At 39.1% G+C, this 17,664-nt stretch overlaps 1 pseudogene; it reads left to right on the top strand.

The window, feature by feature from the left end:
• Positions 1-4,239: 4,239 nt before the first annotated feature.
• LOC103257962 lies at positions 4,240-14,318 on the top strand (annotated as a pseudogene).
• Positions 14,319-17,664: the final 3,346 nt, after the last annotated feature.

Below are 17,664 nucleotides of genomic sequence, written 5' to 3'. Positions count from 1 at the left end.
CTGTTCTCAGTACTCTCTCCAGCACTCAGCCCATCCCAAACTAGCTTCTGTTTCATTTATTGCTGCCCTTGCAGGTGCTATTTCTTTGTCTAAAACACACGCTTCCCTTGGCAATCAATCTTGAAATTTCCTTAAAAGTCTTTTACCCATACCAAGCCTTCCAAGAAAGCTTCTCTCACTCCTTCACACAAGCCTGGTTGCACCTCCTTTGAGCCTTCTCTCTTCTGTGCCCTCTCCCCTTTTGCGGCACTTATGAAAATGTGGTCAGTGTTCAGATGTTCACCTAACATCTCCACAATTAGGTGGAGAGTCTTTGGATGGTCAGGATTTTTTTTCATCTTTGGGTTTCTTATGACTAGCAGAGGGCCTGCGATAGAACAGGTGCTCGGTAGATGTTTGATGAATGAGCTAATTTATTAATGAGAATAAGAGGACAGGAACTAGCTAAGGGTCTCAAAATAGCAGCATCCCCTTTTCCCATTCTCATGGGAAGAACAGGGGACTGAGTGGCAACACCTGGAAGAACTCACAGCACTGAAAGATTATGATTATGGCTGGAAGCAACAAATACATATACTGCTGTTCTTTTCATTGCTTCAGATCCTTCCTTCCTTCTTACTTTGGCCTTGTGCATGAAGGCTGGTACTCCAGCTGTGTTGGGATCCGAGGTGAAATTTGGGGGATAGCTCTCAAAAGGAAGAACACAAAGACAGTAGGCATCTAGGCCCCTGGCTAACAGAGAACCAAAATACCAGCATGGAACTACTCAGCTCTGGACAGGTTTTCTTGAGTTACATCTCTATGTTTAGGTCACTGCTATTTGGGGTTTTATGTTATGAACAAAAAAATTGAATACTATCTAATGTGGCTTGCCTTCTGGTAACTAACATAAATATGGTAATGATTCTTACTATACTATACTTGCTATGCTATCTTCTTACTCTACTTCTTACTATGCTATACTATCGTTACTATCTAATGTGGCTTGCCTTCTGGTAACTAACATAAGTGTGGTAGTAATTCTTACTATATTTGCTATACTATTTTCTTACCGTACTTCTTAGTATACTATACTTTACTGTATCATTACTGTCTAATGCAGCTTGTCTTCGGGTAAATAACATAAGTGCGGTCATGATTCTTAATCTGATTAAACTATGATTGCCACACAGTCCAATGCAGTGAATGCTCAGGAAGTTAGACATTTTCCTCTCAATGGAAAATTTAAAGAAGTGATATGTAATCCTGCATCATGTCCTGTGATGTCTGCAAGGGCCCGCAGGTAGTTTGTTACAAGAAAACAATACAGTTGTGCTCCTTATTGATCACAAGCACTGTAGAATTCTAGAATGCGGTGCAAACCATTTCCTGCCTTTTCTACATCTTCAGTCTTTAGCAAATCAGCCAGATTTGGCAGTTTACAAAGCCTCTTTCTTGAAGTGCTTCTCTTCCTCTTTTCTACCTCTCTGTCCTCCCTGCATGGCCCAGCTCCATCCTTCTGCTGTTCCTTGTGGTCTGGTGAGGAGACTTAATTGCCCAAAGGCTCTTGTTTCTAGGAGGATGATAGTGGACACTGTCATTCTTCAAATTGGAATAACAACAAAACAAACCAATTTCTATCATGGGAACATTAATCCCACTCATAGCATGACTTCAATTTGTTATTATACTCAGATTTTCCATTTCCAATAGTGCGAGGAGAGAAAGGAAATGAAGGAACAGAGAGGAGTAGAGGAGTGAGAACCGTATCTTGCCAAAGGCATGTTATTATCTGTGTCCTCCACTAGACTGTAAGTTCACCCCTCCTTATTGCTCCTGTCTATCTCCAACATCTAAGAGAGTACCAGGCACATTCAACCAAGTTGTCAATTGAGTGAGTGAGTGATGGAATAAACAAATATGTAATTAGCTAGGCAAATGCACACTGCAACAAAGTAGGGAACACGGATCTTAATGAATGTCTTCTCTAGTTATCGTTGTTCATGAAAGATTAGTCATACCAGACAGTAAAGCAGCAATTCAGTCTTCCACAGCCACTCATTCACAGACAGGGTCAGAAGTCAAGAGCAGTTCAGAGCACAAGTAGAGTCAAGAGAGACTCGGTGACTGTCGCTTCCTTCTTATGTCCTATAGCAAATCTTCATCAGCGTTTGTTCTTTTACTTCTACCTTTTAATACTCCAGTTTCCCATTTTGTGCATTGGTTCAAAAGTCAGAAAAGTAAAGCAGAACCCCCACAAGCAGCACATTGATAGGACTGTACTACCTGAATCAAAAGCATATGATAAATGTATAGGAATTGTCATTTTTTTTTCCGCATCACTGGTTTTGGCTTGTCTGCCTTTCATAGCATAAGAGTAAAACACTTTCACAGAGCAATTCAGAAAGTTCAAAATTACTGGGCATGAAAAATGATTTTCATTTTTAGACAGATGTGATATAGCTTCGGAAGTCATTTATATCCAACCACTGTGCCTGTCTTTGAGAAATTTCACTTAAAAAAAAATTGTAGCATGATGAAAGACACTACAGCTTTCTGTATAGAGTCTTTGGTAAGTGTTTGGAGCTTGAATTTAAAGATAAGAACTAAAAGAACATGCAAATACCTTGTGAAGATAGGTATTTTTATTTAACTAGACTTGAAAAGATATAACTAGGTATGTGTTATTGTACAGAAGAGCTGTATATAATTACTTCATTATTACTTAGCAAATACACACACACACACACACACACACACACACACACATACACACACGTGTGCATGTGTAGGATTTGGTATAATCCTTGGCTTCAGGCTCCACTGGGGACCTTGGAACATGGCTCTCATGGATGAGGGAGGACCACTGAATGACATAAAGTTTTACGGGAAAATCTCAATGGGTGGGAAGTCCATACAGAAGAAACAGCCCAGTAGAGTTTGTTAGTGACTGACTCCATTTTTAAAAAATGGTTTATGTGATAATTAAGCAAATGAATAGTCATATTTTCCAAATTGAGATTCTTAGCTTGCCATTGTCAAACAAAATAAGCAGCCAAAAAAAGGGAAACACTCTTAAACAGAAAATAATAGAAAACAAATTTAAGATAGCCTGAAAATAAAGACAAATTGAGCTCTGGTCAGCACCACCTGGAGCTGTCCCTCTACCCTAGACTCCAACTCACCTCCAAACCCCATAGCTGCTCTCCAATTGATTCCCGGGAAGTCCTTTCAGAATACCTATCTTACCCTGAAGAAGGTAATATGAGTGACTATGATTAGTCTTACACAGAATACTTAGCATGGGCCAGGTGCTATATTGATTGTTTTAACCTGCATTATCCCACTTATTCCTCACCTCAGTTCATCATTGCCATTACCTGCATTCACAGAAGAGGGAATGAAGACACTTAATTTTTGCATGGACATGAAACTTGAGACGGTTGATCAGTTAGGCTGTTTGTGATGACTATGATCGCTAATACTCCTACCACCATGACTGCAAAAAGTCAGCCAGGTGAAAGTCCACAGTTGGAGTAGCATCGTGAATTGTACCTCTCTCTTCTCCCCAAGGAACCAAATTCACTCAATACTAGTTGGTGGGAATCTAGTAGTGTTCTTGGAGGCGGGGGAGAGAGTGTAAATTAAAAAATGAGAAATGATAGCATTCCTTCCTGTGGAGACAAGAGAATGCTGGAATTTCAGGTGTTTCTTGGACTTTTGGCAACAGAAGATGAGAGTGATTCATTTTCTGTCCTTTCAAACACAGTTTAGCCCTGCCCTGGCCCTACAGGACAGACAAGGTGCAGAGGCTTTGCTGTCTCCAGTAGTTGCTATTTTCCCTTGAGCCAGTGACAGGAGAGGAATACTTGATAAAGTGTAGATGCATCAAGAACTTACTCTCCACTGTTAGGTATTAAAGATGAGGTCAAAGGAAGTGATACTTACACAAAGGTGAGCCTCGGCCTCAAGGCTCTCACGATCCAGTGGAAGGTACAGAGGGGCACAGAGGGGTCAGTGTCATCAGGGAGAAGTAAGTACAAAGAATTATGTACTCACAAGGAGTGAACAACCGTTACCTGTCTGGAAGCCCAGAGAAATCATCATTCAGAGATGAAAGTGGATGAGCCCTAGATGAGTGAGGCTTCTCAGGCTGAAGACTGAGAAAGGCGTCCTAGGAAGAGCAGTGTGTGAGTATATGGATCTGAGAGAAGCAAGGCACAGTCCCAGAGCAGTACTAGTGAGGGAGCATTGGCAGAAATGGCCAGCGAAGACTTGGAAACCAAAGATGAGACCCACCTTTTAAGGGACCTGAACATCAGGTTAGAATTGTTCTTTATACGTAGACACTGAATGCTGCTGCTGGATTCTAAATGGGGTCCTATCATTATACAACTGTTTCAGCAAATTAACTCTGGCCACAGAAGAAAGACAGACTGAGAAAGGAAGGGTGTGGTTCTGATGGGAGAAGAGGGATAGGAGCACTGCTGGACCATGGGGCCACTGTCCTCCTTATGTCTGATGCTCACATCCCAAAGCTATGCCCGTTTTATTATATCATGCTAGAGCCTGGTTTTCAGATACCTGCTGCTTGTTAGCTGTGTTGCCTGGAGAAACCACCTAACTTAATCAAGGCTCAGTTATTTTTTTCTCATCTTTAAATAGAATAGTCACCATACATTTCTTAGTTATTGGTAGGATAACTGAAATGGCATTCATGAATTTGCTTTGTAAATTATCTTTCTTAATATGGCACAGGCCTATTAAATAAAAATTTTCAAAAGGGCTGTGACTTTAAAGGAAATTCTGGAAAGAGATTCACAAAGCCTGAATTCCTTCTAGGAGGAAGCATGTGGTGTGGGGGTTAAGATCACAAACTCTGGGGACCGAGTGGGATCCTGGCTCTGACATTCACTAATTCAGTATCAGAAATGAGTTGATTGAATTATTTGTGCCTCTGTCTCTGCATCTGTAAAATGAGGATTAAAACTAATACCTCTAAAAAAACTTAAAATAAAAAATTAAAAAACAAAAGGTAAGAAAGGCCTTAAGAACAAAATGCAATTTATTAAAGGAATATCATATACATAGATGCTGGATATCTTTTCTCAAGTATTTCAATACCATGGCAATAATAAATTGTGCTTAACTTCTTCTTGTATAAAAGATGTGCTGAAAGAAAAAAAAAAACTAATACCTCCTGGGGTTAATATGTAACATTACATGGCAAAAAGGAACAATAAAGGTGGCCAGTGGAATTAAGGCTCCTCATCAGCTGACTTTAAAATAGGGAGATTATTCTGGACTGTCTAGGTGGGCTCAGTCTAATCACGTGAGTCTTTAATATCAGAGAAATTTTCATGGTTGAATGAGAGAGATGAGGCAAAAGGAAGAGGAGGAGAAAAATCCAAGAATGAGAGGCATCAGCCCACCATTTCTTGGTTTTTAGATGGAAGGAAGGGTCCAAAAGTTGTTGAGAATCTGTTATGTACAGTACAGAGTCTGATGTGCCAGGTACCAAAAAAGATACAAGATCCTTTCTATTCTCAACGAAAGCACAAAATCATAGAGAAAATGTGAGATTGTACAACATCAAAATATAATCAAAAATAAACTAACAAGGTAGGTTACACTGCATCCCTTGAGTGGTAGTTATGCACCTTAAGTTGTTCAGATAAGAAAGAGGCTGCTAATGATTTTAAATATTAGGGAAAGCGTGAGATTCACACTGGGCCATGCATTCAATGAAGTTCTTCATCCTAGCACTAGAGAGCCAAGGATGGATAAGGTGTGGTGACTGCCCTTCGGTGAATGAGCAAGAACTTAGGGCTTTGATGAGGGGAGAAACCCTAGCAGGCTGAGTAGAGGCAAAGGCAAACAGCCAGGGACACACGTGACATTTTTGAAAAAATGGGGCTTCTGCACTAGACTGGAGTCCAGTCTTCTCTCTCTCTCTCTCTCTCTCTCTGTCTCTCTCTCTCTCCTCCCCCCTCAATCGCCGATGCCATCTCCACCTTTGAGGTACCCTGAACCCGGCTGGAGCTGGTCTCCAGCATGTGCCACCATGTCCAGCTAATTAAAAGAAAAAATGAAAATTGTGGATCTGTGTAGCCTGCATGAGGTGAAAAGACTGAACAGTAAAGGACTAAGTCTGACTTCATACCTGGCTGCCCATCAGAAACCTTAGGGGAAATTTACTGAGGCACCCCACTCTGCAGGTGGGTTTCTGGGCATCTGTGTCAAAAACAAACACAAAAGAAGGAGGGAGAAAGGGAGGAAAGAGAGGGATTGGAGGAGGGAAAGAAAGAAGGAAGGAAGGAAAGGGAGGGAGGGAAGGAAGGAAGGAAGGAAAAAGGGAGGGAGGCAGGGAGGGAGGAAAGAAGGAAGGAAGAGAAGGAGAGGGAGGGAGGGGAGAAGGAGGAAGAAGAAGGAGGAGGAAAGAAGAACAAGAACAAGAGGAACAAGAACACAAACAACAATATACTTACACCAGGACTGAGAACTTCCAGAACAGGAGAGAGAGTGGGAAACTGGATTATGAAACTTTAACCTTCAGGCTAACTGGAGCCATGGAGCACTTGATTGCTGTGGGCCAGGCATGATAGAAGGGATCCCTATCAGAGCAGCTATAGTGGAGGTGAAAAGGAGAAAACTAAAGACACAGGTGCACTCTGTGGGATAGACAGGTGAGAAAGTAGATGCAAACAGATGTGCGCTGAGTTGTGAACTCCTAAGGTCAGGGCCAACCTATCCCCCCACCCCAGAGTGCCCAGAATGAGAATCATACAGCAGGCCAACTGGACAGGCATTTGTTAGATAAACAATTGAATTGAGAAAATATATTTTAAAAATCTGGAACACTGGGAGACTGGGGAATCACCAAAAACAACAAGGAAAGTCAGAAGGATGGATGTTTAGAGAAAAAAGAAATGTAAATTCAATTCTAGACTTATTAAAACTTAGTTAGTAGTCATGGTAATAGAGGCTCAAATGTCTGAGAAGTCTGTCTAGCACACGAGAGAAAGTCAAGTCAGACCCTCTAGTAGCATTCAGTGAAGTCTGTCTAGTACACGAGAGAAAGTCAAGTCAGAGGACTCCTGCATTTCTTTAAGTTTGTCACCCCTCCTGTTTCATTTGTTTGTGCCCAAGAAACTAAAACACGCATTATGCTTCTAACAGGATAAAGCAACTCTGGGATCCACTGAATGCCACTAGAGGGTCTGCTTGTCTGCTTGAGAGAATTTCTGATTGAATGACAAAGACACTAAGAACACTAAGTCAGTAAGTCGTGGTGGGGCGGGGAGCAACCTGGGAAGAATAGAGTCCACAAACCCTTTGATACCCTAAATTAAAAAAGAAAAGGTTAAGATTATCTGGAATATGCATCTAAATTCCAGAGCAAACTGCCAGTTTCCCACTGTGCCTCCTGAATCTAGCATATTCCACCCAATATGCGCGCGCGCGCACACACACACACACACACACACACACACACACACACACCCCTCTGGAAGCAATTATGGACTCAAACTGACTTTTTGAGGAACCATACTATAGAAAGAAATGCCTAAGGGAAAAGTTCAATGCACATAATTTATCAAAAACCAATTATATCTTCTATGTCTTCATTACAACTAATATTGTCACTTTTTAAATGTGCCCCATCATTTATAGCTTGATATCTTAGTGATTTTGTATATATTATTTGGAGGAAAGCTAAAAATCTTTCATATGCTGGCTATTATATACCATGTAGCCAAACTAGCAGAACAGAAACACCCTCTTTCTGGTGACTTGCGAGTCTACCTCTGCTGACTCACAAGGTTTTCTTTTTCTGGTTGTTTTTTTTTTTTTTTCACATTATTGATCAGTGAATGTTCTGGTAGTCTAACTCATGTATATTTGAGGGCTCAAAATGGAACACTTACCTTGACTGGGGGCTGGAGGGGGCTGGAGAATGTTAACATCCAGCTGAAGAAGAGCAGACATTCAGAAGGGAAGCGAGGACAAAGGGACAGCCCAAGAGAGAAGGGGACAGGGAGAGAACCTCCTGGGTACCTGTTCCCCTCGCTATTTGGTATCTAAACCACATGCATTGCCATATCCGGGAGCAACTATTGTAAAAATATTAATACATAGAGGGGAGAATTGAGTTTCAATTACCTCGATTCCTATGATCTTTTTTGGATTATGGAAAAACCAGTATCTGAAATAGAGAAAACATAAGAGGCTCAGAAATACAAAGTTATCTATTTCACTGAAGTCAAAACGACAACATTCTTGCTTACAGAGGAAAAAACTACTTACAAACGAACTGTATATAAGAATTATTTGTTTAATTATGATATAACCTTCAGTTAGTAATGTGCCCTGGACACTGTAGCTTCTGTGGGTTACTCAGGTAGTATCCTGAAGAGTTCTTAGAGCCTGAAGATGTGCCCGTTCCGGCATCTTATAGATCATTAACGCACCCACACAGTGCTTTGATTTTCGGTGCACAAATGAAGTTAAACATGTTCATTAAATTAGTAGAGTTCTTGATCATTTCCTGCAGCCTCTTTCTGCTCCTTGTCTTCCTTTAGGAATTTTCTTTATATCTCTTAAGTCCCTTTTCCCAGCCCTTCTGCCTTCTTATATTCTCTTCCCCTCTGTTAAAACAGCCACAGATTTGATGTCATCAGTTTTTCTTTGATGGAAGCACTTTCATTCAAAATGCCACCTCTTTCAAATTTTCCCATTCAATACCTTTTGTCTCTACTTGTAAAATGAAAGATTTTATTTTCTGTTTAGAGCGGAGTCACTTAGCTGAACGTTAAGCAGGAGTAACTTTACTAGCTTCTTTTCCCTCTTTTCTCCCATCTTTTTTTTTTTTTGAGTTGGAGTCTCACTGTGTCGCCCAGCCTGGAGTGCAGCAGCATGCTCCCGGCCACCGCAGCCTCACCCTGCTGGGCTCCGGCGATCCTTCCTCCTCAGCTTTCCAAGTAGCCAGAACTAGAGGCACGCACTACCACACCCGGCTAATTTTTAATTTATTGTAGAGACGAGGTCTCGCCAAGTTGCCCAGGCATGTCGTGAACCCACGGGCTCAGGCAATCCACTCGCCTGGGCCTCCCACAGTACTGGGATTACAGGCTGAGCCACCGAGCCCAGCCTTCTCCCATCTCTTAATCTCAGTCACTTCCAGCCCTCAGCCTGAGGATGCCCAGGTGATCTGGACCCAGGACCAAATCTATGGCACCCTTTCCCTCTCCACCAAGAGCAGGGAATATAAATAATGCCCTGGAAGGTCTATTAGAATCACTTGGGAAGCTTTTTACCAAACTGTTGCTTCCTCCCAGTGTATTCCCTCCTCATTTTGATATGTTCCCTTTGGGTCATGCATCTCTAGGCCCTATCCTCCACCACCTTGATTAAGAATCAGTGCTAACAGCCCCCTGGGGGAGGAAAGGAAGAAGAGACAGTGATTGTCCCATGACCTAGCAATCATGCAGAAGCACTTCAGATGGGCACTCTGTGTTCTTTCAGCCTCAATATCAGCATTCAGAACACTCAAAGAACTGCTCCAGGACTCTTCACAGACTAGGGAGGAGAGAGAGAAATAAAGACCTGGCAGTGTGAAAAGACATCAGTAGATCCCTGGACTATGGAGATATTCACTATTGAGAGTTCAAATATTAACATACATGGACATCAAATGTGACCATGGTGATTAAACAATACAATTGACCCTTGAACAATGATGGAATTAGGGGTGTCGACCCCACACAGTCAAAACTTTGTGTGTAACTTTTGACTCCCCAGAAGCTTAACTACTAACAGCCTACTGCTGACTGGAAGCCTCACCCATAGCATAAACAGTCACTTAACATATGTTTTATATGTTGCATGTATTATATATAATGGTCTGGAGACTTCAGTGTGTTAGAGAAAGTAGAAAGAGGGCAAAAGGCCTTCTGATGACCCCAAGAGGTAGAGGAGTCAAAATATTCAACAAGTACTCACTGCCAAATTTGGTGGGCCAATCTGAGAAGAGCAGCTGAAACCCCACAGAGTCTAGCTGGCTCCAGTTTATAGGTGAACACAAGAGAGCCAGATTGTGCTGGAGCAGTCTGGGTACAATGGACTCTTAAAAGGAACCCTAAAGATATCTCCTCCAAGACAAAGCCACACACTTAGGAGAAACTGCTGGAAATAGAATTGGCAGGAAAGAGACGATAGGGCATGAGAGGCATAGGAAAGAGACAATGTAGATTAAAATGGAGGGAGAAGAAAAGATATCAGATACAATAAGGTCATATTTGCAAACACAACCAAAATCAAGAGGAACTTCACTCACTAGAGCTAGGAAGCAATCCAGACCCCACCCTTCTTGTCTAAGACTGCAAGAAAACTCATCTCATTTAAACAGCATCAAAGAAAAACATTGCCATCAAAGCCATCATAAGGAAAAGTAGATTGAAGCACACGATAATGTCTCTACAGACAATGAAGCCATACCAGAAAAACATGCAAACAAAACAGAAGAAAATTCTAATCTAATATTTCAAATCAAACAAAAAAAGAAGCTTTGAAAGAACAGCATAATTAACAATTTTAAACAGTCAGAAAGAATATCATTGGAGAAAATAAAGATTTGAAAAGGCAGTTTATAGAATTTAGAAAAACTATTAGTTTTGAAATAAAAATTCATTTCAAAATTTCAGACTAAAGTAGAAGAAGCAAAACAATGAATGAACACCACAGAAAGTGCCTCAAGAAAAATAGAAAAGCAAATAATGAATATTGAATTAAAAGATTTAAAATATCTATATGAGAATGTCATTGACAGTAGACAAAGCAGAAGTAAGTTATATATAATAGAAGTCCCCGAAAAAGAGAATTAATGTAATGAAAGGAAAAATATTATATTATCAGTTGTAATTCAAGAATACTTTTCTGACATAAAAGTAGACTTATCCTACATATTATAAGGACGTTCATGGTGGAATTGACCCATCATGGCCTACACCAACATATAGTCTAGTAAAACTACTGAACTTTAAAAAAAAAAATTAAAAGGTCAATATCCCTCATAAGACAAAGAAAATCCGATTGTTATCAGACTTTTCAATAGCAATGCTTTATGCCAAAAGACAATGTTGTATTTGAGAAATACAAGGAAAGCAAATATGAGCTAGGGATTTTATACCCAGCTATGTTGATCCTTAAATGCCATGGTCATTATTCTTCATGAACGTGTAAGAACTCAAAGATTATTGTTCCTATGAATCTTTTCTGAGGGATTTATGGAGAACAAGCCTCAGACAACCAATATTACTAAAGAGACATCAACAATAGAACCAGTGGTGAACAGTAAGTCGTATACTTATTTGAGTAATTCAGAGTGACTGTAGTTTATAAGGGAGAGAATATAAAGTGTGATGACCATTTTCCCTATTATACAATTAACTGTCAAAAAATGAGAGGGTCATAAATTGGAAAGAGAATATAAAAAGTGGAATGCACTCTTTGATTGCCTTAAAGATATTAATGGGGAATAAAAAGATATTAGTTGACAAAAGATGCTAGGGAACAGAGGAGAATGTGGAGAAGGGGTCATTAGTTCATTTCAATTTTATTCATAGTAGGATAGCAGAAGAAAGTAATAAAAAGAGAACCAGCCAGGTTCAGCCTGTAATCCCGTGCTTTGGGAGGCCAAGGTGAGTGAATTGCCTGAACCTGTGGGTTCGAGGCCCACCAGGGCAACTTGGCAAAACCTCATCTCTACAATAAATAAAAAAATTAGCCAGGCATGGTAGCGTGCCCCTGTAGTTCCAGCTACTTGGAAGGCTGAGGCGGAAGGATCGCTGGAGCCCAGCAGGTCAAGGCTGCGGTGGCCGGGAGTGGCCACTGCACTCCAGTCTGGGCAACAGAGTGAGACTCCAACTCAAAAAAAAAAAAGAGGACCAAATATATTGTATACAGACATTAATGAAATCATAAATCATATAAATACATTAATTAAAAGACATAAGAATGAAAAAGCACAAACCTTCCTAAACACAAAATATACACAAGGGAGAGAACAAGTAAATAATGTAGACCAGTGCTCCTCAGCCTCACTGTAGTGAAGGACCACTCATTTTTTTCCAGTTATTTGTAGACCAACACTTCTGTGAAATACAAAATCACATACTTGAACTTAGTTGCAATATCAAATTATGATACATTTTTTCTAATTTTTTTCACTTTCTATTCATATGTCCTCATGGCTTGGAAGCCAATAGTTCATGGACCAGCATTGATATAGACCACATAAAGAAAGAATAGGAATGTAAAAGTAATAGAGATAGAGGAAGAAATAGGTATATAGGTATGTATGGGAATCTGTGTAACATAAATGTGGCAAAACTGATGGCAAGCATTTATATCCTATCAATAAGTTATCCTATTCAATAGGCTTTTTAAAAAAAATTCAATACTCCAGGCTACTATATACATACAGACTTGCAATAATAATAATAATGATTACATAATATATATATATAATATATATATTTTATATATATAATATATATATTATATATATATATGTTAGGTGGAGTTAAGTTTGTAAAGTATACTGCCATTTATCTAATAAAGGAAAGGGGATAAAAGATACAGATATATATTCATTTTGTATAATTATATATTAATGGAAGGATAAATCACAATATTTAAAAGTACCTATCTAAAGGTAAAGGAAGGAGCCGGGCTTGGTGGTTTAGCCTGTAATCCCATGCCTTTGGGAGGCTGAGGTGAGTGGATTGCCTGAGCCCGCGGGTTCGAGACCCGCCTGGGCAGCGAGACCTCATCTCTACAAAAAATCAAAAAATCAGCGGGGCGTGGTAGCACATACCTGTAATTCCGGCTACTTGGAAGGCTGAGGTGGAAGGATTGCCGGAGCCCAGCAGGTCGAGGCTGCGGTGGCCGGGAGCGGCCACTGCACTCCGGTCTGGGCGACAGAGTGAGACTCCAGCTCAAAATAAATAAATAAACTAAAATAAAAATAAATAAAGGTAAAGGAAGGAAATAGAATAGAGGAGTTGGGGTAGAAGCAAGGTTTGTCTTGTAAATTTGACTTCAGAGTCAAAATTTTGCAGAACTATAAAGCAAAATTAAATTTAAAATAAGGCAGTTCTGCCCGTGGACTCCGCCAAGGAAGCATCCTTAAAGTCTGTCTCCCACCGCTATCATATCTAAGTCAGAGTCTCAGAAGGATCCCAAGCAGCTGTGAAAGCTCATCGTTGGAGGGCTGAACTTCAAACCCACCAACGAGGAGCCATTTTGAGCAATGGGGAGAGCTTGCAGATTGCATGGTAGTGAGAGATCCCAACGCCAAGCCCTCCAGGGTCTTTGGATTTGTCACACCTGCCACCATGGAAAAGGTAGATGCAGCCATGAATACAAGGCCACACCGGGCAGACGGAAGACTTATGGAACCAAAGAGAGCTGTCGCAAGAGAATATTCTCAAAGACCAAGTGCCCACTTCACTGTGAAAAAGATATTTGTTGGTGGCATTAAAGAAGACACAGAAGCACATCACCTAAGAGATTATTTTGAACAGTATGGGAAAGCTGAAGTGATGAAAATCATGACTGACCAAGGCAGTGGCAAGGCAGTGACTGTAATCTTTGACAGCCATGACTCCGTGGACAAAATCATCATTCAGAAATACCACACTGTGAATGGCCACAACTGTAAAGTAAAGAAAGACCTGTGGAAGCGAGATGGCTTGTGCTTCATCCAGCCAAAGAAGTCGAAGTGGTTCTGGAAACTTTGGTGGTGGTGGACGTGGTTTTAGTGAGAATAACAACTTTGGTCAAGGAGGAAACTTCTGTAGTCATGGTGGCTTTGGTGACAGCCATGGTGGTGGTGGATATGGTGGCAGTGGGCATGACTATAATGGATTTAGTAATGATGGAAACAATTCTGGAGGTGGTGGAAGCTACGACTTTGGCAACTGCAACAATTAATCTTCAAATTTTGAACCTATGAAGGTGGGATCTTTGGAGGCAGAAGCTCTGACCGCTACGGTGGCAGAGGCCAATACTTTGCCAAACCACAGAACCAAGGTGGCTGTGGCAGTTGCAGTAACAGAATAGCTGTATCAGTGGCAAAGTATTTTAATTACTTCCACTAACACAGCCAAAGCTTAGCAGGAAAGGAGAGCCAGAGAAGTGACAAGGAAGCTGCAGGTTGCAACAGATTTGTGAGCTCAGCCAAGCACAGTGGTGATAGAGCCTAGCTGCTACAAAAATATCATGTTTTAGAAAATATTCATGGGTATGGGCAAAAAAGCTGCATTTGTGACTAATATTGTATAACAGATTATTTTAGTTTCTGTTCTGTGGAAAATGTGAAGCATTCCAACAAAGAGTTTTAATGTAGATTTTTTATGTGTACTCATGCTGTTGATTGCTAAATGTAATGGTCTGATCATGAAACTGAATAAATGTGTCTTTAAAAATAAAAAATTTAGGAAAGCGATCCCCAAACACCAAAAGTAAAATGAAATCACTGAGCCTGTCTATCCAGTAGGTGGCATAACAAAACTAAGAGGACTATTCCAAGTGACTTTAAAACACAGAAATTTGACTGTGTATCTTATGTGGAATGTTATCATAGGATAAAAACAATCGCAAAGATTCAAGCTGGTTTGTGCAATCATTTTGCTGGTGGTAGTCTTAATATCTATTCTAAGTCAATTGTGTGTGTGTATTATAAATAAAGCAAATACATAATTATATTCATGCCACTAAAAACCTGAAATTTGACACGGGAAAAGGACATGGTTTTAAAAAATCCTCCACTCTTGAGTTTGAATAGGAAATATCATCATGAACTTATGATGAATATTATTTTATTAAAATACATGTTTCTAGCTTTTTTCTCTAAAATAACTTAAAAAGTACTCTGTCCCTCACACTGAGATAATGGTCTCTACATACCATTTTCCACTGAAATGAATCAGAGGCTTCTTGAAGAAGTAGCTGATTACAGGTCTGTGGCAGGAAATGTACAAGATGAGCCAGCTTTCATGATATCAGAACTCTGCTGTCAAGTTAAAGAGGCTCTCAGTGGCCAAAGATGGAAGCACTTGAACAACGATAAATATAGTAACGACAATGAACCGCAACACATCAAATATTAAAATCCATGAATTTCTAATGATAATGCATGTAAAAGTACAGTACTGCTTATTGTCCTTGGAAAATGTAAGGAAACCAGAAATCTTTATTTTTAAAATTACTAAATAAAGCAAAGAGATCATTTACTTTGCCTTTCCTAGAACATATTATTCCAAGTCTCCAAGGAGTTAATGATATGTTTCTCTTTACAGAAGTATTACATCTAATGAATGAGGAAGGAATTTTTTAAATTCCAGTATTACCATTTTGCAATCTTTAATAAATTATTAGTTGTAGACAATGATAATCAATGACTACCAACATCACAAAAAAGCCGCAGACATGTGCTTCTGGATGGAGGTATACAACACCACTCATGGGGTATTTTTGCCAAAAATTGAACCTCAATTTGGCAATCTCCCTGGATCTACACTGTCCAATACTAGTCCCATGTAGCTGCTAAGTGTTTGAAATGTGGCTAGGCCCAGTTGAGATGCGCTGTGAGTGTGTAGCATACACCAGACAGAAAAAACTTAATATGAGTTAAGCTTGCAAACTATCTCAATCATTCTCAATATTGAATACATATTAAAATACTATTTTGGACCAGATTTAGGTTAGCCAATTAGGTTAAATAAATTATACTATGAAAATTAATTCCAGCAGTTTCTTTTTCTTTAAATGTCTATTGTAAATTTTTAAATTATATTTGTGGCTCCTATTTCTATTGGAAAACACTGGTCTTAATTCTAACTGCAACTTACAGGAAATATACTGGATAGAGGAACATGTTAGATGACACCAGAAGAAGAGAAACAAAATCCAAGCTTTAGGAAACTCTGTAACTTATATTTTTTAATCCATTTTAGTGATAGAGTCAAAGTTACTAAAAATGTGTAAATGTGAACATTGTAATTCATGTGTAAGGTTGTCTTAAATATTAATATCTATGAAATCGTAGATTTGATATCTCCGTTATATTTTCACTATTGCTCATTAAAATAAACGCATAACAATTAAAAGCCCACATCTTTGCTTCGCCTAAGTAATTTGTTTTACCACAGGTAGTATGTGAACTGCACTATGGAAAATACTGGTATACAAGTGATCTCTTCTGAAATTTTCCATTTTTAATCATCTGAAAACTTGTCTCATTTTTTTTCAGATAAAGACATGGTTCTGATTTCCATTATATTCGAAAAACTTTGTTTTAAATTCACTTGTTCTAAAGTCCAGAAGAGTATTCCTACATCTCATCAGAACAGACTTGCTTCAAAATAGTTTTCATGATTAAAGTGCAATATAAAACCAATTGCATATGCAAGATTTTTAAATTCTGGGCCTTCTCTCTTCTGTTTTTACTATTTCCCCCAAATTAGAGATCAAATTAATAAGTGTATTCTAAAAAATTAAACTTCAAAAGCTAAATATTGATTAAACTTACTCATACTTCACTTTTAATATGACATTTTTTACTAAACATAGTAAATGTTAAAAATATTGGGTAATTTTTCTGTTTATTCAATCAGAAATTATTTAATGGTATCTAAACTTTTACTTGTTTGTTCTTACTAATTTACAAAAACCATTTTGCCAGTTCAGCATGCTTTAATCTCTTATCCAGATAAACAAATGTGATAAAATTTCTAAGCAATCCACAGAAAGATGTCTTACATTCTCATATAGCAATACACTAGTAAATACAGTATTTGTATTGAAAATAAAACTTGGATTTTTTTTTTTTTTTAACTCATGATGCACCAAAGCGAGAGAACACTAGGGGGCAGTGCTGCTAGCTCAAAAATTCTCAAGGGAATTGGAAAGGCGCACGCAAATAAAATTTCCAATCGCTGGTGTGCTGAATGGAGTCTAATAGCATCAAAAGAATTTTTTTAACCTTACTTTTTTGAAATTACATGGACCGGATGCCTATTATTCACAAGCTTTAGGTAGAGAGACACTGCTGAAACCCCCGAGCTCTTTAGCTTGCGACAGGTTCTTCCTGGAAAAGTCTTTCCATCTGAACTTCCTGCCCCAAAGAAGATACAAGACGAGGCATTGCCAGAAAGTAACAATTTGTAAATACCAATCCCAACTGCCAGTATAATACTTAGTTCTTACTTCAGTTTTGCCTTTACTCATATCCACCACTCCTTTTATTTTCTTCTACTCTCCTAGGTTTCTTTGCAACGTTGACACTTAGAATATTCTGAGAATATCTTAATTCTCTTTCCTCCTTCTTCCTTTTCATCCTCAGTTCAGTTCAACTCAGTGAATTCCCAGGCATAAAAGAATTTAAGCAATTAATCCATAATGCCAACCACTACCTACAAAAAGGACAGGGCTAAAACTAGAAAATCAAAAGCTAGGAAAACTTATTTACATTTTCTAAAATTATTTTTTGTGTCTATGTCGAGTCTGTTTACAAAATTCTTTTGTGCAGTGACTTTGTGCTACATTTTGCAAAGAATATTGGGCATAGTCTAGAATAGATGCTTAATATATGATAATAAGGTAAACATTTACATGTCAAGC

The sequence above is a fragment of the Carlito syrichta genome, unplaced genomic scaffold (assembly GCF_000164805.1).
Source record: "Carlito syrichta isolate Samal-C Ts95f unplaced genomic scaffold, Tarsius_syrichta-2.0.1 Scaffold301912, whole genome shotgun sequence".
Taxonomy (NCBI): Eukaryota; Metazoa; Chordata; class Mammalia; order Primates; family Tarsiidae; genus Carlito; species Carlito syrichta.
This window is presented reverse-complemented; position numbering and strand designations above follow the sequence as displayed.